A 22,641-nucleotide genomic window follows, 5' to 3' on the forward strand; every position below is an offset into this window, starting at 1 on the left:
AATGTAAGGTCGGATAGAATGGTGATAGGAGACCCAGAATCAGCTTTGACATGGATTGCAATTGTGCCTATCAACAATTCACATAAGGGACTCTTAATTTTAGTAAACTCGATAGAATCACATTCAATGGATAACATAACATCATTGAGTCTGGTGGAACAAGATTCTACATTTTCTTGAAACTCAATGTTATTGACTCTGGTGAATCTTTTGCGACCCCTGCAAACAGAGGGGTAATGTCCAATCTTCTTGCAGGAAGAGCATTTTTTTGCCAGAAGCAGGACACGTAGGAGAATTGCCAAGATGATTCCTGGATCCGCATCTGTAGCAAATGAGTGGTTTCTTGTTTGGTTGTCTAGAGGAATTGTTGACAAAGTCAATGGAAGTGAAACCAGAAGCTTGATCAACTAAATGAACAGATGGTTGAGATAGACTTTCTTGAAGAATTTTAGATGAATAAGTTGCACGTTCAATCCCTTTTGCGATATCAACTGTCTCGGATAAGGGAGGACTTTTGCAGCTTAACAAACGCTCTTGGACTTTCTTTGAGTAACAAGCCAAGACAAATTGATCTCTAATATAGATATCTGTACCAGCACCAAATTCGCAGGTAGATGCTAAGATTCTGAGTTGAGCGATATAGTCTTCAACACTTTCGTCAACACTTTGTTTACGTTTGAAAAATTATGACGTTCTAAAACAATACTAGGTTCATCGTCGTATTGTTTATTGAGACGAGCAATGGCTTCTTCATAGGCATTCCAGCCGTCACCTGCTTCACCAGTGGGAGCAGAAATATGGGGTAAATTTTCAAAAACTTGTTGAGCAGCAACTCCCAAACATCCATACAAAATAGCGACTTTGCGAGGAGGATCATATTTAGTAGCATCAATGGCCACTAAATAGTTCTCAAAACTTTTGAACCAATTGCGCCAAGCAAGAGTAGGTTTTCCAGGAGTTTGTAGGAAAGGAGCTGGTGTTTGAAACTGTTGAGAAGAAGCCATAATGAAATGTTTGTGAAAGACAATGGGTAATGTCTATTACTATGGTAAATGAAAAGGCTCAGAGTGTAAAGTAATAAGGTGAAGTAAATATGAAAGGTAGTAAAGTGTGACTATTGCTGTATTTACTTGTAGACCTAAAACGACAATGAAATGTCAAATGAACATGGTAGGCAGTAAAGCGTGCCTATCGCTGAAGTTACTAGAAGACTTGTAAAATGAAATGTCAATGAGGACGGTAGGCTGTGAAGCGTGCCTATCGCTGAAGTATTAGAAGACTTGTAAATGAAATGTCAATGAGGACGGTAGGCTGTGAAGCGTGCCTATCGCTGTAGATGCAATTGAAATTGACAGCGTTAAACTGTGTTTAAAGCTGAACGCTGGGTAAAGGTCGCAGAAAATGGCCGCCGGCGTCGTTGTCAAGGTGACGGGACAACGTGAATTTCTAGAGGCGGTGGGCTTGTTTGGCAGTGAAGGCGCAGTGCGCGTGAGGCAGTGCGAGCAGGAAGCTGGAACGTTGCGCGCGCGACAGAGCGTGAGGCAGCAACCGCCAGTAGCAAGCAACGCTGAGAAAATGTCAAAATGAAGAAAATTCACGCCGGGAAGCAGGTGATGGACGGGAGATAATGTCCAAGAAGTATACGACCTGTGGTAGAATTGGACTGGAGGCAGGCTCGGCTGAAGAGGTGAAAGACGAGCAGTGGTCGAGTCGTCCTGGTGAGTCTTGACTGGCGGTGGGTGTGGAGAAATCCCGATCGTCGCCAAATATGTTATGAATTAGTCACAGAGACTAGCATAGGTTCCGTTCAGTGTTTATTTCAGAAATTAGTATTCAGTAAGCACCCACGACCAGAGCCGTCCAGTCTTGAGGAAGCCAACGTCCAAAGTGACGTTCAAGGAATCCTCGAGGCTGGACATGAAATTCTAGAACGACATTGAAGGTCTCTCGTGCTTGCAAGCACGAGAGAACCAATAGAACGAGCAATTGTGAATATATAACAGCCACAACACTTGATCTGGCTAGGGTTGCCACCTGGATGGAAGCTGGGTCTGGTGGCTCAGTGGGCTAATGCGTCCATTGCAGGGGTCTGTGTTCGACCTCATGGTCACAGGTTCAAATCCCGGCGGGTCCACTCAGCCTTTCATCCATCTGAGGTCGATAAAATGAGTACCATTGAGTTGGGTAACAATGAACATCTGTTATTCAGCGCCAAGAGACCTCTGGGTGAACGTGCGCTTTACAAATACACATGTTATGTTATGTTTATGTTATGGTACCAAACAGACGAAAATCACCCAAAGCCGGTATTTTTTCATCTTACAGGTATGTACTTTAAGTAGTAAATGTAATGCGAAAGCACTTTAAAATGTGTTCTAAAGATGGCTTAATACTCTGTGACTGATAGTTAAACTAAAAAAGAAAAGCTGAAAAATGATGTTACAATGGAATCAGGACTTTTTTTTATATAAAGAGTTCTCTTTAATTATCATTGTCCGGCCTTTGCAGAATCTGTTTGTTTCTTGTTTTTTTGTAGATTTATATAGTGTGAACTTGGCTTGAAATCATTAAAGCAATTTACATACAAGATTATGCTAATACATTATACAAGATTAAATTCATTTTTAGAGTCGAGTCTGTGAGAGAATTCCCTAGCTATTGTTCACAAGAAGGACTTGTAGCCCGGGCATTGCTTGCTATTTGTACGTTTGATGACACTCTTCTTTACAGGCTCCCTAATTGGCCAGACCAGGCCAAACATTATTTCTGGTCATTTCAGTGAAGTAGGGACAAAGGTACCGATTGATTCAAGTTAATCTATGCCCATCTGCTGCTCACGACTGATTGAGATACTATTTCTCTCCCCCTCCAACTTCCCCTGCCTGCAGCTCCCTCCAAATCGTTCGCACTTTTTTTCTTGCTTTTTAAATTTTCAACATGGTACAAGGCAGAGAGAGTTTTTTTTTAAGTTTCAGTTGCGGCCCTGGGCTTGAAAATATACGAAAACTCTGTAATAGTGTTATTCACAAACAGTGGAAAGAAGTCCACTGACATCTTTCTCTCATGTTTCCCCAGCGGTATAAGCACTATAAGTGAGTACTGCTGGGGCACTCATGTTACTGGTGTAGCAATATCCCTGGACTGCTCAAGGCTGCAGAGAACAGAATCTGAAAATGTGCTGGGAGAAGCCCCCTTCTGTGCCCCAATGTCTTCTTTATAAATGCAAAGGGCTGATGTGTTATGTATTTGTTTCTGATGTTATCCATGCCTGAACGTGCTTTAAACCCGCAATCGTAAAAAAATAATACATTTTTAAAAACCCTATACCCTACTTTTCAAGAAGTGCAAATTGCACAGACTTTTCGCAAGCAACTCTCACAAAGTCAGGAATACCCCTCCTTTGTTTGCATCAAATATCTTCTAAAAACATAGGGAAGCCCTTTCTGTGGCTGCATAAAACCCTTTCTGTTTGACAGCAGAGAAGTCCCTGATGATTACATTTAGGAAGCTTGTTTTACAGGAGCTCATGATTTACAGGTGATGCTCTGTTCATGATATAATACTCTATTCAGCTTTACTCTATTACCTATAATCAGGGGCCCATCTGGTTTTGCCACATGTGTAGACTAGCTTTGTGTTTGTTCATTTAACTCTTGTTAATGTTCGTTTACAGCACTGACACTGTTCCACTCAGTGCTTTCTGTACTTTTATAGACACACATTTTGTGCGGTGCCATATCCAGTCTTTAAGCCACGCACCCCCGCAACAAGGCCTAAAAGACACTGGGGCTGAGGCTACAACACCTGGCTGCTAGGAAGGCTGCTTCTCTTACCCCCCTCCCAGCACACAATAGCCTGAGGTGAGAATGGCACAAAGGCCACAAGTCAACCCCACCCCACGCGTATTCACACCCTCCTTTATTGCCCCCATAACCTGAAGACCAAGGCCCAGCGGGGGATGACTCTGCTTCTTGCCAGGCAGGCCCCACGAGGCAGGGGGCAGAGGCAAGAATTCCCCAAAGGCCAGAGCAACACCGGGTCCCCAGCCTCAAAAACAGCAGGTCAGGAAAGAACCGTGATGCTGGCACCTCATTAGAGTGTCGTGGCCTGGCGGGGATTAGGGAAGACTATAAAAGTCTCTTGGGCCAGTTTGCAGAGGCCCAAAAAAACGGCCCACATGTGCCACTGGGTCCATCGGCCAATGCCCGAGTGCCCAATCCGACCCTGTTCAGGCCTAAATCTCTTCACATGAAATCAGAATACTTTCAAAGGTTTTATTGTTGTGCCGAGGGTCTGCAGCGCAAACAGAAAGCGCCCTTTTTTTCAGTTCCAGCAAGGTGACTGCTTTGGGGAATGATAGATTTCCTGCAGCTCTGGCAGTTTATCACCTGTTTATTTAAGCGTCACCTTGTGCATCTGTGCAATCAGAGAAAGTCATCTGCAGGGCGCATTCAAGTTTCTACATCATTGTTTGTGTTTTTCCGGTTCCCTTCTTTCCTCAAACTGGAGCTTCAAAGAGTTGCTAGGTATGCAGATGCAGGGGCTTTAAGGAGTAAAAAAAAACAACAAAGCCTCATTCACAACCAAATGGTCTATTAAAGACCTGTGAAGGGCTCGGGTGCGGCTGTGTGCGCGCCCGCGAAGCTGTCTCCTCCCGGGCTGCGCACACGACGGGGAGGTGGGGACAAGTAACTCGCCATCTTAGATGGTCCAGCTTTTGAGCAGGGGGGATGGCGTCCCCCCTGTAAAATAAGTGGGGGGATGCCGTCCACCCGCGTGGTCCCCCGACTCGAGCCCTGAACACAGCGAGAAATGCTTCTTAGATACGGCGCTGCATGGTAACTCCGCTTCCTAGCAATGTTTGGAGCGTGAAGGAGTGGCGCCTGCAGGGAGGGACACATGCAGCCCAGCAATTGACTCACGGTTGAGGCGAGTGAAGTCAGATGTACTTGCGAGTGGTTTCTTCATATCTATTTTTTTTGTTTAGTTATTTCTAGTTTTCTCTTGCTTCTCTCATATCTCTGGTTTCTGGTTTCTTTTCCTCTCGTTTCTGGCACCAGTTCGGGGGACCGCCATGGGTTCTTCGTGCGAGGTGTTGCTCGAGGCTGTGCAAGGATGACAGGGACGGCTTCATCTCTGGTCTGGTCAGCCAAATCATCGCCAATTTGTTGTACGTTAAGTCAAAGAAAGACTAGACCGCTTTTGAAAAGCCTGCCAGTTGATGATTTACAATGAAGGCAGCATACGCGCATCGTAGATTAGTACCTGAAGAACTGTAGACTTTCAGAATATATTTATATTTTACAAAGGCTTTCATTTGTACTACAGCAAGTTATCTCAAGATTACAAAAAAGAAAAGGAGAAAGGAATGTAATATAAAGGTTAGATATAGTATATTATATTAGTATTTCTTCAAATACTATAGTTATTAAAGAATCTACATGGCAAATCAAATGCAGCCTTATCAAATAAATCAATTTCTACAAAACCCAGGAAAACAGACAGTCAAATGGCAGCAATGGTACAAAGCATTTGAAAACTACATTATAGCCATTGATGGAAAGGGCTATTCTAATGAACGCAAAAAAAACGTTTTTTGTGGATTTTTAGGTGAAGCAGGGAGAGAGATCTTTGACAATATGCCAGAAAGTGAACCTCCACCAGGACAATTTATACCCTGGGAGGAGTTTCTAGATTACATAATTAACAATTTATTATTAAATGTTGATATTGACTGTTCAGGGGCATCCTTTAAGGCACCTTTAGGAGAAGCATGCATAGGAGATATTTCACGTGAAGTAATGGCAGATTCTTGTTCACCAATTAGCATACTATCAAATGTTACTTATTATAAAAATGCTTTTCCAAAAAAACTAACTGATACAGATGTTAATCCTAAAGCGTTTGGCGGACAGGACATAGAAATGATTGATTATTTTCATGAGACAATTAGTCTATTAGGCAGGTCAATACAAACTAAGGTATATATAGCTAAGAATGGCGTGACATGGTTGTATGGCGTGATCTTGGAAGGATGGGCATCATGCTCAAACCAGGAAGTGATACTCCCATAATATTAGGAGATATGCCTGTTGCATCTGTTGAGGTATGTGAAAATAGCAAAGAATGTGAATTGGATGAAATTCTGAACAAATATAAAGAAGTTTTTGAGGATAAAATTGGATGTGTCAAGGGAGTAATACATGATATCAAGCTTAAAAAAGATGCATTACCAGTAAACCTTAAGGTTAGGAGCATGCCACTCAGTGTCAGAAAGGATTTGAAAGAGCTTTTGGATTGTTTGTGCAAGGATAACATTATTAAACCTACTGATGCATCAGAATGGGTTTCGGCAGTGGCTTTTGGCAAAAAAATAGCAGTTTGCGCCTATGCGCAGATTTGCGCTCACTGAACAAAAATATACCAGTAGACTGCCATCCTTTGCCACTTATTCAGGAAATGTTAATGACATTTGGACAGGCAACACGTTTTTCACTTATTGACCTAGCGTATTTCAGAACCTAATGGACTCATTATTTGGAAGCGTCAGGGTGGTGCAAGCGTTTCAAGATGATATCTTGATATTTGGGAAAGGAATTGAAGAGCATAATGCTGTTTAGGAAAGGGTATTAAACATTTTGAGTGAGAAAGGTATGACAGTTTCAAAAGAAAAACTTCACTTCCTTGTGAAAGAATTTGAGTATCTAGTCACTCCATTACCTGTGAAGGAATTAAACCAAAGAAAAACTTAATTGATGGTATTGTCAATGCACCAGCACCTGTGGATAAGGATTCACTGAGATCATTTTTGGGTCTCAGTGAATAATATGCACGTTTTGTGCATGGATATGCGTTATGTGTTGAGGCCCTAAGATGTTAAACACGTAAGAAAAAAAAATTGTATAGAACCAGATTCATGAGGATGCTATCATTAATGTTAAGGACATGATTAAAAATACACCTGCATTACAGCCATATTGTGGTGGGAAAAAATTTACTGTCACTGTTGATGCAAGTTCCATTCGACTAGGAGCTTTCACATAAAGAAAAAGAATGTACTATTGCTTTTATTTCACGCACTTTAAGTAAAGCAGAGACAAATTACAGCACAATAGAAAGGGAAGCCTTTGCATGTACCTGGGATGTTGAAAAATGTAAAAGTTATTTATGGGGAAATTGTTTTGATTTGCGGACAGATCACAAACCTTTAATATATTTGATGAGCAGAAATGGAACAGGTTTGGCTTCATCAAGACTAGTTAGGCTTATTTCAAAATTACAAGAATACAATTTTGTGATAAAACATATATCTGGTAGGGCCAGTTTTAGAGCAGATTGCTTGTCTCGTTTACCCCTCAAAGAAAATTTGTTAATGGGCACCTTGATGATGAGTGTGTTGTTTCAGCAATTGATGCTTCAGCATGCACTGTTGGAGTAATCAACGAGAAGGAGTGGATTCAACATTATGAAAAAGATGAAGTACTTAGAAAAGTAATTAAATAGATTACAAATGGTTGGCCGCCAGTGAGGAATTTGGATAAATGCTTAGTTCCATTTCAACAAGTTTCTTCTGAGTTAAGTATTGAAAACAATTTAATCACTGGGCAAGGTTTGTTTGTACCACCATCTACATTGTTTGAAAAGTTAGTCAAATCAGCACATAATGGCCACCCAGGTATGTCTGGTACTAAGAAATTGCTGCGTACGTTTTATTGGTGGCCAGGCATGGATACTTAAGTCGAGCAGTATATTAACAAGTGTCCAGAGTGTTTATTATCCGATAATCGTTGGAAAGTAAACACAGTTTACGGATAACAAATACTGTGGGGCTGGTGGTAGACTGACTCTGTACACCCCCGCCGAATATGTTAGCCTATGTTTTGCATTAGCGAGCTCGCAGTGCCACTAGTATCTTCTATTATCAGAGAGATTTGTTTTTGGCAACCTCAGAACACAACAAACCCTGATTCCTAAGACTCGTGTAAACAATATACTATTTTTCACCCAGTCACTCGTACTTGCTTGTTTTGGTCTCCGAGAGATACACAGAAGAAACAGTTGGGTGTGTTTGTGGGGCTGGTGGTAGACTGACTCTGTACATCCCCGCCAAATATGTTAGCCTATGTTTTGCATTAGCTAGCTCGCAGTGCCACTAGTATCTTCTATTATCAGAGAGATTTGTTTTTGGCAACCTCAGAACACAACAAACCCTGATTCCTCAGACTCGTGTAAACAATATACTATTTTTCACCCAGTCACTCGTACTTGCTTGTTTTGGTCCCTGAGAGATACACAGAAGAAACAGTTGGGCGTGTTTACAATAAGAATGTATTGTACAGTTGTTCTTCTCATATAAAACGAATGTGCTGCTACAACTGTGACACAGTAGCAGAGATATAGAATCAGCAGGATAGTGAATAAAAAGGAATAGTATTGTTCTACCATTTTGCAATAGTCATGAACACATACATGAATGTAAAATGCATTTATAAAATAAAGTGCGTACTCCTAAGATGCCTGTCTAGATGTAACTAAATGTACCTAGCATGTGAGTAGGTGCGAAAGAGCCTAAGCGCCTAAGAGTCTAAGAGCCAAGAATGCCACTAGGATTTAGTCGAACCCCCATACCTGAATAGTGAGAGTGTGGGACTTCGTCCTGGACTTGAGTTGGACACCCCGCAAAGAATAGTTAGCCACTGTCAGCTGGAGCAATGGCATGCCGGAGCGGCAGCGTCTCTGGTCAGTGTGTCGGCCTTGAAGTCTCGGTTACCTCCTGCCTACTGATAGGAAGAGGAGCTGTATTTATACAGTCTATGTGTGTATGTTCCCCATTGTTCAGTATGAGGATGACGTTGGGGATTAAGCCTTGTGCATCAATGGGAGAGGTGAAGTGTACCTCCTGGAGGCTGTACTCATAAATTATTCATATGTGCTAAGGATCACGTCTTAGCAATATCGATTAGGAAAAACCCACCCTCGGCATGGAACTAGGTGAAAGGTTCAGTCCATAAAAGGCTGCAGTCCTTATAAGGCGTATGTCCATACAGGGCATTCTGTCCTTATTTGGAGTTATGTCCTTATAAGGTTCGTTCATATGAAATGACAGGAAGATGATGTAGGGAAAGTGTGTGATGTTCCCTGGACCTATATCAGGCTACCGATATGAAATATAACACCCATTCCATCTAATACTTAACAATAATAATACACATTTGAGATACACATTTATAACGGTGTCAGTGCATACAATTATTAAGCAGTCATTAAAAAACTGTGGAAAAATGTTCTTTGTGAAAGTATGACATTGTAGTAAAGTTCCACAAATCACAGTTCTAAATGAGTTCGATCACACAAGTTGAACTACTGCAAGCGTACTTAGAGGCCATGCTTTGTTATAGAAAGTGTCAATTTGAAAAAAGTTCTTTTGAGAAAAAGAAGGGTAAAGAAAAAAACTGAATTCGTTCCCAGCACACGGTGAGCCAGATTAAGATTATATGTCATGGCTGGGAGACATAACATTGTCGTTACCTGCTGTCGTAGGGGACAAACATTGTAGTACCTCGCATAGGACGTCAAGAGTGCATAGATTAAACTCAGTGCTGCCAACAGCTGTTGGAGAGGCAGCCGGTGCTGTAGTCGATACCTCGGTGCCAAGGGTGGAGCTGAAATCCAACTCAGTTAAGGGCACCTGCGGATCCTAGAGGAATGCATGTGTTAAGATGAGAATACGCTGAGGGCAGAATTGATCATGGGACCGCAGTGGTTCCAGCTGGAGTCTAAGTCCGCTGGTGTCTCCGTTAGATGTGTCAGACAGATGCCCAACTTGCATTCTCCTCCACAAAACAGGCATCGGAAAACAGGTACGATGCAGTCTTCAAAGACTGGTCTGACTGATAGGAACCAAGAAGCACTTAGTTCTCTAAGGCGAGGTGCACCAAGATGTTGTACCATGCGCTCACTGTAATATCTTTCCAGGAGAGCTTTTGCAATCTCGCTGGTGGATGGTCCGTCCATTGCGTAGCAGGTAAACAACAATCAGGATTCTAGCAATAGCAAGCAGGATCAGAGGTAGACCCCCGAAAATGCTTCCAAATACGGAGTGTATAAAGTTAGGAATAACTCTGAGGATGGTCTGGAAGGTGTTAACCTCTTCAGTGCTGCGCGAATTTCGCTGCAGTGCTGAAGGGTTTAAAAGCGTATTGGCTCATGACGGAAATTTTCCGTCATCAGCACCGGAGCACCGACGCTGATGACGGAACCGTTCCGTCATGAGCATGGAAGGGGTTAAGGAATCCTGACCCTATGGTCTTAAATAGGTGTACAACACTGCTTGTATCTGACATATTCGCGATACTTCCCATCATTTCTATGAAATGTTGGGGGCAGTTAGTACGTATTAGTGCCTGTATCTCTGTCGAGGTCCTTGCAACTTGAAGTTCAAAGGTTCCTCGAGCGGAGGTTAACGGCACGATTTGCTGTAAAAGCATGCCTTTCATTCTGCTCAAAGCATCAAATTGTGTAAAAGAAAGATTCAGTGAAGGCCATTCTAGCGCCGCCCTGACTGTATTTGTTGGCGGAATCAATACTTGCATACAGCAATTAACCCTGGTGTCCACGGTGACCAGATAGGCAATGCCCGAGAGCATCCCACAGCAACCTTGATCGCTCAGCATCAAGTAACTCCCATTCGAAAGTAACTCAAATGCTGGCGTAATCATGGCAGCTGGAGATCCTTTCATGTGGCAAGACAGATTCGAAAGTGAACCATTACAGGCCCTGTGCAAAACAAAATCTTGGCACTTGAGAGAACCGCTTAAAGCGTTCTTGCAGTAGTGGTACCAACTGCAAGAAACACTTCTTGAGGCCCACTCCAGCATCAAAATCTATATGGTAAATCCAGGGATTTTCTAATGTATTCTTTACCCAACTTTTCATATTTGCCTGCCTGCCTGCCTTTGCTCAAGGCAATAGTGAAACTGAAAGGTAGTGACCGGGAGAGTGATTTGGCTATGGATTAGCCACTCAGTGGATGGTAATTCGGCCACTGTGAACGGTAGCATGTCCAGTTTTTCAATTTGCAGCATTGTATATTTTTCTCCCCTCTGTACCATTTCTATCTGTGTGTCAGTTAGATTGTATTCTGAAAACAGAGACTTACTGTTTATAAAACACCAAGGCACAAAGCCTGTACGCAAAGATTGCAGCGTCCAGCTCAGTAACATAATAGAACGTAACTGTGATTGGCCGTGTTGTAATATGGCTAAATCCTGTTCCAGTATGTCAATAGCAGAAGATGCAATGTTGCCCAATGAATATACTCTGGAGCTGAAAGTTGTTAACCCATTATCCATCACAGCTAACGCTTTTTCTAAGTTTATACGGTCTATTTCCCGTATTCTGTCTGTGGCTTCTTGTTGGGAAATCTTCCAGATTTCATTATAGGCAGCATAAATGCCTGCATATATGAAATGTTTTTGATGTTGTTTCCTAGGTCCTAGTAAAAAGTCCCTAAGATCCATGTCTTGTGAGAGTAAAGATAAGTCTTGTTTCACTTCTACAGTGTTGTGGTTTCTAGCCAATCTCGGCACAACTTCCCAACACTATAGGATGTCCATACCCCCGGATGTTCTCTCTGTACATATCGAGGATCTGGCCTTTGCATACCGAGTCCCTTGGTGATGTGCAGGAACCGTTTATGACATGTGTTTGTGTCTAAGAGCCAAACCACCCACTCCATCCAATTTGGGTCTGATCTATTGTACTTTAGTATATCATCACCTGTTGCCCCTTCCTTTGTAGAAGAATTCTGCCACCCCTGTGTTGGTGTAGGAAGCTTTGGAGTGTTCAGGTCCTTTATCTTGGCTATTCCAAGACAGGATGTCTTTTTCACAGTATCATTTAAAAAGATCATCTGCTGTGGAATGAAGCATGCTCTAAATAGTGCCTCTGTACCCTAGACTTGCCAGTCCCTTGAACCCCATATCGATTTTGAGGCAATTTTATCTTTCCATAGGTTGAAACCCTGTTCAGACAATTGGGCTAAAAAGGAAGCAGAGTAAATTTGTTTAGTGTTTGTCAACATAATTTTCAGTGCTGATGTTGGTGCAACCTTATTATAAAATGAGGCTGGGTCTGTGGTGTTAAACCCTGAAAAGTATGCAGATTTCTGGTCAAATATTTGTGAACTACTTTTCGGTGGTTTTGGGCAATGTTCCCACTGATGGTACTCAAAAAAATTCATAGCCGAAATGGATTGGTTCAGGAAATGATGACCATAATGTTGGTAACAGTACAATTTGTCATAGTCTGAAGAACCCTCTAACATTTCTTTATTAGAAAATGCAGCAGTTTTCTCTGAATCAGACAACATGCTATTTACTGTTTCAGTGTACCAATCATCAGAAAATGTACTGGAGGTAATGAAATCACTCAATGAGATTTTAAATACATGATTCATTTTTAAGCTTTCGGTCGGGTCAAAAATGTTAAAATCATCCTTGTCCCATACTATACCATCGGGTATAGGAACAGCTGTAATGTTCACTGATGACAAGTCTCTTTGTTCACGATGTGATGATGGATGTGGATTCAGTAGGATGTTGACCTTTTGGGCAGTGGAACCTTGTTGTAGATAGTGTCCTTTGATAAGCATACTAAAAGTCAATACTAAGCCTAGCCAGAAAAGAAAAAAACAAAATCCCAGAAATTACCCAGAATTCAATCCAAGGTGATTCCAGGTATTTCTTTTGAAGAAAGAAAAAAAGTTCTTTAATTCTTGCTTGAATGGTGTTTTGGATGGCGTCATTTCCGGCTCACTTGGATCCAGAGAGAACGTATCAAAGTTAATGAAATAGCCAGAAGCTGTTTGATCTATTGTAGGAATTGCATTGGGATTAGTTGAAATTTTATTTTCCTCTCGGCGAGGCATGTTGATGTAGAAGTCTGTATTTGGTCTAATTGCAACTTGTGAATTATTCTGATTTTCATTTTGATATTCAATGTCTGGTTCAAGTGAAACAAGTTCCATAGCATTGTTGCTTAGTCCTTCATTCCTTACAGGTGGCTCTTAAACGTGATGAGCCTTTCTGTCTGAACTTCTTGGATTGTAGCTAGAGGATGGTGTCTGCTACAGCGGAGTCCACTAGGCCTACTGTTTAGTATCGGCCACATATTGTGGTTTGATTAAGTCGATTAAGACAAATCTTTTCTCCTTTTTTACGGCAAGAGGCGGGAGCAGCACAGTTCTTGTTCCGTGTACTGGAAGGACTGGTACAGGTTTTCTTTAAGAAGGTCCAAATTCCTTTTTGTCCGCAGTTTTCTCTCTGACCAGATCCACGACTTTTGGGATCCAGAAAGGTCTTGCCATGACTACCTTGACTTCCTCAGTGGCGGTCTGCTTTAGATGGACATTGCTTTGTTTTGTCCTGGATTCATTTAGATCCTGTAAAACAGCCAAACGATCATGGATATCAAATGGTTTTTCATCCGCCACTGCACCTTCACAATCAAGATCCGGTACCCACACTTGTGTCCCAAAGAGGACCTCATATGGAGTGACACCCCCTAGAGAGCTTCTTGGCTGGTTGTTTAATGCCCGCTGTACCCCATAAAGGTGTGTGACCCAACTACCGCCCTTGCTTAGTACCCTAGCTGTGAAAGATTGCTTTCAGTCCTGTTTTTTTCTCTCCAGAACCGAATTTCCCTCAGTATGGTACGCAGATGAGAACCGCAATGCTACGCCCATTCTTTCTATGGCCTCTTTGTAAGCCCGAGAGCTAAACGCAGGGCCGCGGTCAGAATGTAATGTGCTAACTGCGTATGTGCCGATAAAGACTCTCAAATTTTTTCTAACAGTTCGAGCGTCACCCGAAGGCTGAGGCCATACCCATAGAAATCTCGAGCATGAATCCACTGCAACCATGGTATATCTGTAAGCCCCATCTGTTTGTAAGGGGCCGCAGTGGTCCAAGTACACACATGCAAAAGGTTTGTCTGACTTTAGTAATGGCGGCTGTACCGGGTGTGCAACGGTGGAGCCTTTTAACTGCTGGCCGATGTTACTTTTCAAGACATAGTCTTTCGTTTGCTTAGTTAACCCTGGCCACCAATAGCGCTGTTTCAGTAAAGAAATAGTTGCTGTAACGCCTGTGTGCGCAGAGCCCAAACCCTGTGTGCAGCTAGTATTAAACCTTGTCTACGATCCATATTTGGTATTACTCTATCTCCCACTCCAGGAATATGAGCATATGGAATGTTTTGTGCATCTAACTTGTAGGAGTATTTGAGTGGAAATGTTTTGCGTACTGCTTGATACGATGACAGCTAAGTCAAGTCAAGTCAAGTCAGAATTTATATAGCGCACTACATACTCAGAGGGTCTCAAGGCGCTTGAGGAAGGGGGGGGAGGTTTACTTATCGAATATCCAGGTTTTAAGCTGTTTTCTGAAGGCTAGGTGGTTTTGAGTGAGGCGGAGGTGGATGGGAAGGGAATTCCAGGTTTTGGCCGCTAGGTAGGAGAAGGATCTTCCCCCCATGGTGGCTTTGTGGATGCGCGGAACAGTGGCGAGGGTTTGGTTGGACGAACGCAGCTGGCGAGTGGGGGTGTAAAAGGAAAGGCGCGTGTTGAAACAATCAGGACCAAGTTCGTATAGGGCTTTGTGTGCGTGGGTGAGGAGTCGGAACGTTATCCTCTTGTTGATGGGGAGCCAGTGAAGGTCTTTCAGGTGAGCAGAAATGTGGTCTGTGCGGGGTATGTCTAGTATGAGTCTGGCTGAGGCATTTTGGATGCGTTGGAGTTTATTCTGCAGTTTTGCGGTGGTGCCGGCGTAAAGGGTGTTTCCGTAGTCCAGACGGCTTGTAACCAATGCGTGGGTGACCATTTTTCTTGTTTCGGTGGGGATCCAGCGAAATGATTTTTTGAGCATGCGTAGGATGTTGAGGCATGATGATGAGACGGCGTTGACTTGTCTGGTCATCGAGAGTGAGGAGTCCAGGATGATGCCCAGGTTCCGTGCGTGGTCCGTCGGTATGGGGGCTTTTCCTAGGGCCGTTGGCCACCAGGTGTCGTCCCAGGCGGAAGGGGGTGCACCTAAGATAAGGACTTCCGTTTTGTCCGAGTTCAGCTTTAGAGGACTGTGCTTCATCCATTCGGCTACTTCTTTCATCCCTTCATGTAGGTTGATTTTGGCGGCGATTGGGTCTTTGGTGAGTGAAAGGATAAGCTGAGTGTCATCAGCGTAGGAGATGATGTTGAGGTTGTGTTGACGTGCGATGGTTGCGAGGGGGCTCATGTAGACGTTGAAGAGGGTGGGGCTAAGTGATGATCCTTGCGGGACGCCGCAGATGACTTCGGTGGCCTCTGACTTAAAAGGGGGGAGGCGGACTCTCTGAGTTCTTCCAGTGAGGAACGAGCTGATCCAGTCCAATGCTTTTCCTTGAATTCCGATGTTTCTGAGGCGTTGTATCAGGGTGCTATGGCAGACTGTGTCGAAGGCTGCAGAGAGGTCTAGGAGGATGAGGGCGACTGTGTCTCCGTTGTCCAGTAGTGTTCGAATGTCGTCTGTTGCTGCGATGAGGGCGGTCTCGGTGCTGTGTTTGGCTCGGAAGCCAGACTGTGAGGAGTCGAGTGATTTGTTGGTTTCGAGGAAGGCAGCGAGCTGATTGTTGATGGCTTTCTCAATGACTTTGGCGGGGAATGGGAGGAGCGAGATGGGGCGGTAATTTTTAAGTTCGGTGGGATCAGCTGTGGGTTTCTTCAGAAGGGCGCTGAGTTCGGCGTGTTTCCAGCTTTCTGGGAATGTGGCGGAGTAGAGGGAGCAGTTGATGACGTCTCGGAGATGGGGTGCTATAATGGAGTCTGCTTTTTTGAAGATGTGATGGGGGCATGGGTCTGTAGGGGATCCTGAGTGGATGGAGTTCATCAGACGAATGGTGTCTTCTGTGGTGATTGGGTTCCAGTCGAAAAGGTTATTCGGAGGAGGTACAGGTTCGGGGGTAAGTGAGGTGGACTGGTTTACGGGTTGGTTGTCAAAGCTGTTATGAATGTCGGCGATTTTGTCATGGAAGAATGAGACGAGGGAGTCGCAGAGGACTTGAGAGGGGGTGATGTCGTTTGAGCTGGCGGTGGGGTTGGTGAATTCTTTGATGATTTTGAAAAGTTCCTTGCTGTTGTGGGCGTTGTTGTCTAGTCGGTCTTTGAGTGCTGATTTCTTGGCTGTCCTGATTAGTTGGTGGTGTTTGCGGGTGGCGTTTTTGAAGGCCGCTTGGGTGATAGTGTTTGGGTCTTTTTTCCAAGTTTTCTCAAGGGAGCGACAGAGCTTCTTGGATTTCTTAAGGTCATCGTTGAACCAGGGGGCATTCTTGCTGTCTTGCTTGATTTGATGTTTTTTTCAAGGGAGCTAGTTTGTCGGCGGTTTGGGTTAACCACTGTGTTAGGTTGATGGCGGCTTGGTTAGGGTTCGTTGAGTAGGCCAGGGGGTTTTGGAGAAGCGATGTGGAGATCTTGTCGATGGTGATTTTGTTCCAATTTCTTCGCAGAGTTGGTTGAGGGTGGTTGTGGATCGTGGTCTTATTGTAAATGAAGTGGATGCAACTGTGGTCCGTCCAGTGGAGGGGTGTGGTGTGCGTGAAGGAGATATGCTTGCTGGAAGTGAAGATAGGGTCGAGTGTGTGTCCTGCATAGTGTGTGGGGGTGTTAACAAGTTGTTTGAGTCCGAGGTTGGCGAGGTTGTCCAGAAGAGTGGTAGTGTTGCTGTCGTTGCTCTTTTCCAGATGGTAATTGAGGTCTCCCAGTAGAATGTATTCTTCCGAGGGGAGGGCGTGTGGGGTGATGAAGTCAGTGATGTCTTCGCTGAATTTTGTACGGGGTCCTGGTGGCCTGTAAAGGAGGGTGTCTCTGAGTGTGGTCCTGGGGTCGGTGTGGATCTGGAAGTGAAGGTGTTCGGCGATAGCGAGGTTGTCTTCTGAACTGGTTGTGACGCGGATGGTGTTCTTGTGGACGATGGCGATGCCTCCTCCTGTTTGGATGGTGCGGTCCTTGCGGATGATCTTGTAGCCGTCCGGGATGGCTATGGTGATGTCTGGAGCTGAAGAGGCATTCATCCAGGTTTCTGTTAGGAAGGCGATGTCCGGAGAAATGGTGTCGAGTAGATTCCAAAGGTCGATGGCGTGTTTATGAACCGAGCAGGTGTTGAGAAGGATGCAATTGAGGTGGTTGGTATTGGATCTCTGTTTGGTGTTTGTGGGTTTGGTGTGGGTCTTGATGCAGGTGAATTTGCAGGAGTGGCAGGTGAAGGGTCCTTGGGTGTGACCTGGTGCTGCTTGGGTGCAGTTAGGGAGTCGGTCGGGGATAAGTGCTGAGAGGGTGGAGGCGTCGTATGTAATGCGGGAGGGGTGAGTGATGCGGGGACCAGGGGGACTGGCGCTGGGCGCGGTCCAGGCGCGGACGGGCGTAGACGGGCTTACCTTTGGCGCACCTTCGGCGCGGCCGCAGCGCGTGGACGCTGCGCGTTGGGACATCTGTCATAAATGGATAGTGGGGGGGGCGGAGCGTGGGAGGGGCAGCTGGGAGGCGGGAGCGAGGTGGAGGGAGGGCTCGGGTCAACAAACAAAATGGCAGCAACAACAACAAACGCTGCAAGGCAGGGCGAGATTGGGGCACAGGCAGTGGGAGCAATGGGGCGCTATGAGGGCGAGATATAGTTAAAGATACAGCCGCAGTGGAAGCGGATTGAAGCGCAGAGTCAAAGCGCTATGATAATAGTCTAAACAATGCAAAATAATGCACAGCCTAATACACAGAGTCAAAGCGCTATGATGAGTAATACAAAATAAAGCACAGCCAAATACACAGAGTCAAGGCGCTATGATAAGTAATACAAAATAATGCACAGCCAAAGATAATGCCCAGAGGTGCGCGCTAGCGGTCTAAATTGCAAATGCAGAGTTAAGCGCTACGATACCAGAAGTATCAGATGAGGAGGAGGCGAGGGGAGCGACTGCTCGTGTGTAAGGCAAGATGGTCACAGCTCTTCGTGAGGGTGAGGACGGCCTGTAGCTCCAGTGGGTGGGAGGGGCAGCTGGGAGGCGGGAGCGAGGTGGAGGGAGGGCTCGGGTCAACAAACAAAATGGCAGCAACAACAACAAACGCTGCAAGGCAGGGCGAGATTGGGGCACAGGCAGTGGGAGCAATGGGGCGCTATGAGGGCGAGATATAGTTAAAGATACAGCCGCATACAGCTACCATAATATCTCTGTCTATTCTCATGTTTGAGCGAGTCAGCGCAGATATTGAAGCCTTGTGAACAGCCCCCATTGCGGCTTCATCAGCCAATGAATGCCCTTCAACATGAACGACATCACGTTGATGACTCAGCGTATGGATCATGTGAGTCCTCTGTAGCTCGGCTTTCAATTCAGCTACCTCTTCCCATAATATTTTGTGCTTAATTGTGCCACCTTTTGTGTCCTCAAACCCATTTTGCTCCCAATGCTGGAAGTACTCATTGTACAAATGTACACAGTAAAAAGAATCACACATGATTGGTGTGGGGAATTCGTTATCCGTAGTTACAAGTGCCAGTATAAGTGCTTTCAATTCTGCCAACTGTGCCTGGCAGTCTCCTAGAGATTGCACTTGCCATCAAGCATGCAACCTTTAACGATAGCACATGACGAAAAATATTGCTGCTTACTTCCTATGGCCGGTTGTGCAGATCTGTCAGTATAAATATTATATTCATATTGTTCTAGAGGCAAGGTTTCATTTGGTAGAGGATATTCTTGTTCGTATTGCAGGAATGCCTGTGTTTTAAAACTTGCCATCAACTCTGTATTCAACCTCTGTTGCAGTAAGAGAACTAGCCCATTGTATCCATCTTGGATGTAACACTTTTGCATTTGGGATGCTGGCCTTTGTAACTGCTTCTAAAGCTGGTACTGGAGCTACAACATTAATGCGTTTTCCCAGAGCCAGTGCTCTTTCTTTTGCTACAGCTATCTGAACGCTGTCAGTATTTTTTCTGTTAAAGTGAAACGCATCTCTGCATTTGTGTACAGGTGTGATTTGTAAGCGATTGGTACAGTGTCTCCTTCATTAAAGGTCAAATAAGTGTACCCACAGTTACTCAGATCTTGATTTTGAAACAAGAAAGAAGACCAAGAAGAAGAAAACCTGCCGTGCAGCTGACGACACCAACTGACTTGGCCCCAGCCCTACAGGCCTGTTGATCCTTGAACCTGCTCCCGCTAAAAATCCCGGCGTCTCCTGCGGACAGCTACCTCGAGACCCCGGAGGACCTGCCTGCCTTGACCCTCTTAGAGACTGGGACTCCCACGAGCAGTGGCTCTGCTCAAACAGCAATACCCCTGGTGCCAGCCAGGAACCGCGAACCCAGCCCACTCTGCACCCGCCGAGCCCGGCCTGTGCCCAAGTGGACAAACACCATGAGGACGTCCCCCTGGCAATTCTGACCTGGAATCCGGGTGCCCAAGGACCTTCCTCGAAGACCCAGACGATGCCTGCAGTTTCAGAACGAGGGACCCCTCCTACCGCGACCAGCAGAGGGTAAGATTTCCCGACGTCCAAAGACACCCCCGCACCCGGCACCCCCCGGCCTCCTGTGCCCAACTCCGTGGTGCCTACCTACCCTCCAAGATCCCAACTTACCCCTCGAAGTGTTGGTCGCTCCAGAAGATCCACCGTCCCCGGCCTGCAGCCTTTTTTCCCTTTTCAAGATCTCCATTGAATAACATTGAGCGCCCGACGGCTCAAAAGCACCCTGCACCCAGCTGCCCGAGTGCCCCTGGCAGTGCAACCTGTGTCCTCTCCCACTTCCCCATTTGCCCTGAGCAAGTGACCAGGAGCCCAGCTGCCACAGCCACGTGGCCTGCTAGCCAGCAGCCACCAACCGAAGGCCCCCTGCCTCTCATTGGATAACATTGGGCCTAACTACCTCTGCACCCAGCTGCCCCTGTGCCGCTGAGGGTACCTACCTGACCCTGGGAGACCCCTGAGTCTATGCCCAGAACCTTAACTCTGCCAGTCGAGTACTTACCTAAAAGCCGATAACTCACTTTTCTTCCATAGGCTAACATTGACTGGTTTCACTTGGAAAGTGTGGAGTTTTGGAACTTTAAAATATTCACCTAAAATCAGCCGAACAACAAATTCCGATTTACTCACCTGTTATCAGGAGAGACCTCAGTGCTGCACCTTTTAGCCCAGCACAAACCCTGAAAAGTAATTTTTACCGTAGGAAACCATTGACTGTTTTTCTGTGAAATTTCTTTAGTGTCGATTTTTGGAAACTACAAACATTCCTTAAAAATCGTACGAACAACCAAAACGTAATTACTTACCTGTTTTAGATAGGGGTCCCGGTGCTGAACCTAGGAGTCCAGTACTGGATTACAAAAGTAACGTGAACATACTTACCTGCAAATTGAATTTTCTTCCATAGGAAACCATTGATTGTTTTTCAGTGAAATTTCTTCTGTGTCGTTTTTTGCAAACTACAAATATTCTTTAAAAATCGTACCAACTATCAAAACGTAATTACTTACCTGTTTTAGATAGAGGTCCCAGTGCTGAACCTAGGAGTCCAGTACTGGATTACAAAAGTAACGAGAACCTACTTTACCTGCATATTGAATTTCCTTCCATAGGATAACATTGGTAATTTCAGCTGAAAAGTTTCTAAATGTCAACTTTTAAAATACAATAATATTCCTTAAAAATCACTACTGTAACCAAAACACTTTTACTTAACTGTTTACAGCTCGTGTCCCGGGACTGAATCTAGGATCCAGGCCTGTGGTTAGAAACGTAATCTACAAAGTAACTAATTGCATTTAACCAGAAATTTCCATTGAGCTTGATGTTGCATTGTGTTTGAAATTGTGTTGCCTATTGCAACAAACTGTAATTATTGCATTCAAAAAGTCTATTGCCTGTTTGAAAAGTATTTAACCAAAGCAACTCATCCTGAGGAAGTATATTTTGATACCTTGTTGGTTCTAAAATAAAACAACTATATCTTTTGATACAAAACCATTGGCCTAGAGTTCAGTTCTTGAGTGTGTGAGACCATTTGCTGACTGGGTGTGTACAACAAATGTTTTACACTGTCCTCTGATACTGCCTTACTGCTCGACTAAGAGAGTAAGGTTATTTCTAACTTTAGCCTCTGCCAAACCTCTGGGGACTGGGGACTCTATACACACTGCACCTTACTTCGGTCCAGTATATATAGAGCCACTTTCCTACATTGGTGGCAGCAGTGGGATACAAACTTGCATTTGTTGGACAACTTGGTTACCATCTGATCACACAACAGAACTCTTAAAATTGCCTTTAGAATTCTGAAATTGGGTTTTCCAAAATACTAAAAGTCTTGTCAGGGCCTTGCTTAAGTCCATTAGCATTTTAGAAAAATAGAAGTCACTATAGTCAAGGGTAGAGGGTTAGAACTGTCAGGTTAGAATGGCTCAACAGAACCCAGCTATTAGTGAAGATAACACCATGGACCTGGTTGAGGAGCTCGACCTCACACCTTACTTACACTTGAATTTCAAGGAATTGAGGTCCTTATGCAAACTTAAAAATATACCAATGGGCCTGCATCCAACCAAACTAGGGCTCCAGGAGCTCCTGGCTGAGTATGATAAAGGCCACCCCTCTGAACATGGTGATGACCAGTGAGAAGAGGGAGATGTGTCAGAGGAGGAGAATAATCCCCCCCGTCATCTCTAGGGAGGAGAGGGCCCACATACCCTTGCCTCCAAGTGTCAATCTCTGGGATCCTAGGCCTCACACAGGTGGACCAGGCCCCAGGGAAAACATTGGGAGTAGTCCCAGTGAAGAGGACAGCTTTCTAGCAAAGCTGGCCAAAAGGATAAACCTAGAGTCCAGACTCCTGGCTCTAGAAAAATAAAGTAAAGAGATGGGTTTAGCACCCATCAATGGTGGCAGCAATAATAACAATCAGGATAGGGAGGAAACTTCTGATCCCCAAAGGGATTATCCCTAAATTTAAGGAAGGTATTGACATCACCAAGTGGTTCACAGCATTTGAGAGGGCATGTGAAATGAGAAAAGTAAAGAAACTTCTCAGGGGGTCACTCCTGTGGGAACTGTTCTCTGGTAACTGCAGAGACAGGCTTCTGACCCTCTATGTGCCAGAGGCAGGGTCCTATGATCTCATGAAGAGCACTCTGATTGAGGGATTTCGACTCACCACTGAGAAATACAGAATTCGATTCAGGGGGCTCACAAAACCCAGACCCAGTCCTGGATTGACTTTGTGGACTACCCAGTGAAGACCCTGGATGGTTGATTACCTGGACATGATGTGCATGAATTTACTGGACTTTATAATTTGTTTATGAAGGAACACATATTAAGTAATTGCACAAATGAAAAGTTGCATCAGCATTTGGTAGACCTAGGTCTAATTTCTCCCCAAGAATTGGGAAAAAGGCAGACCATTGGGTCAAGACAAGGGTGACAAGGACAACCACTGGGGGTGACCAAAATTAAGTGGTCACAAAACCTCCCCAGGGGAAAGGTGGTGAGAATTCCCAAGATAAAAAGTCTGAGTCTTCCAAAGGGCCCCAAAAACCTGTACAGGTGGGTGGGTCCCA

The sequence above is a fragment of the Lissotriton helveticus genome, chromosome 5_1 (genome assembly GCF_964261635.1).
Source record: "Lissotriton helveticus chromosome 5_1, aLisHel1.1, whole genome shotgun sequence".
Lineage (NCBI taxonomy): Eukaryota > Metazoa > Chordata > Amphibia > Caudata > Salamandridae > Lissotriton > Lissotriton helveticus.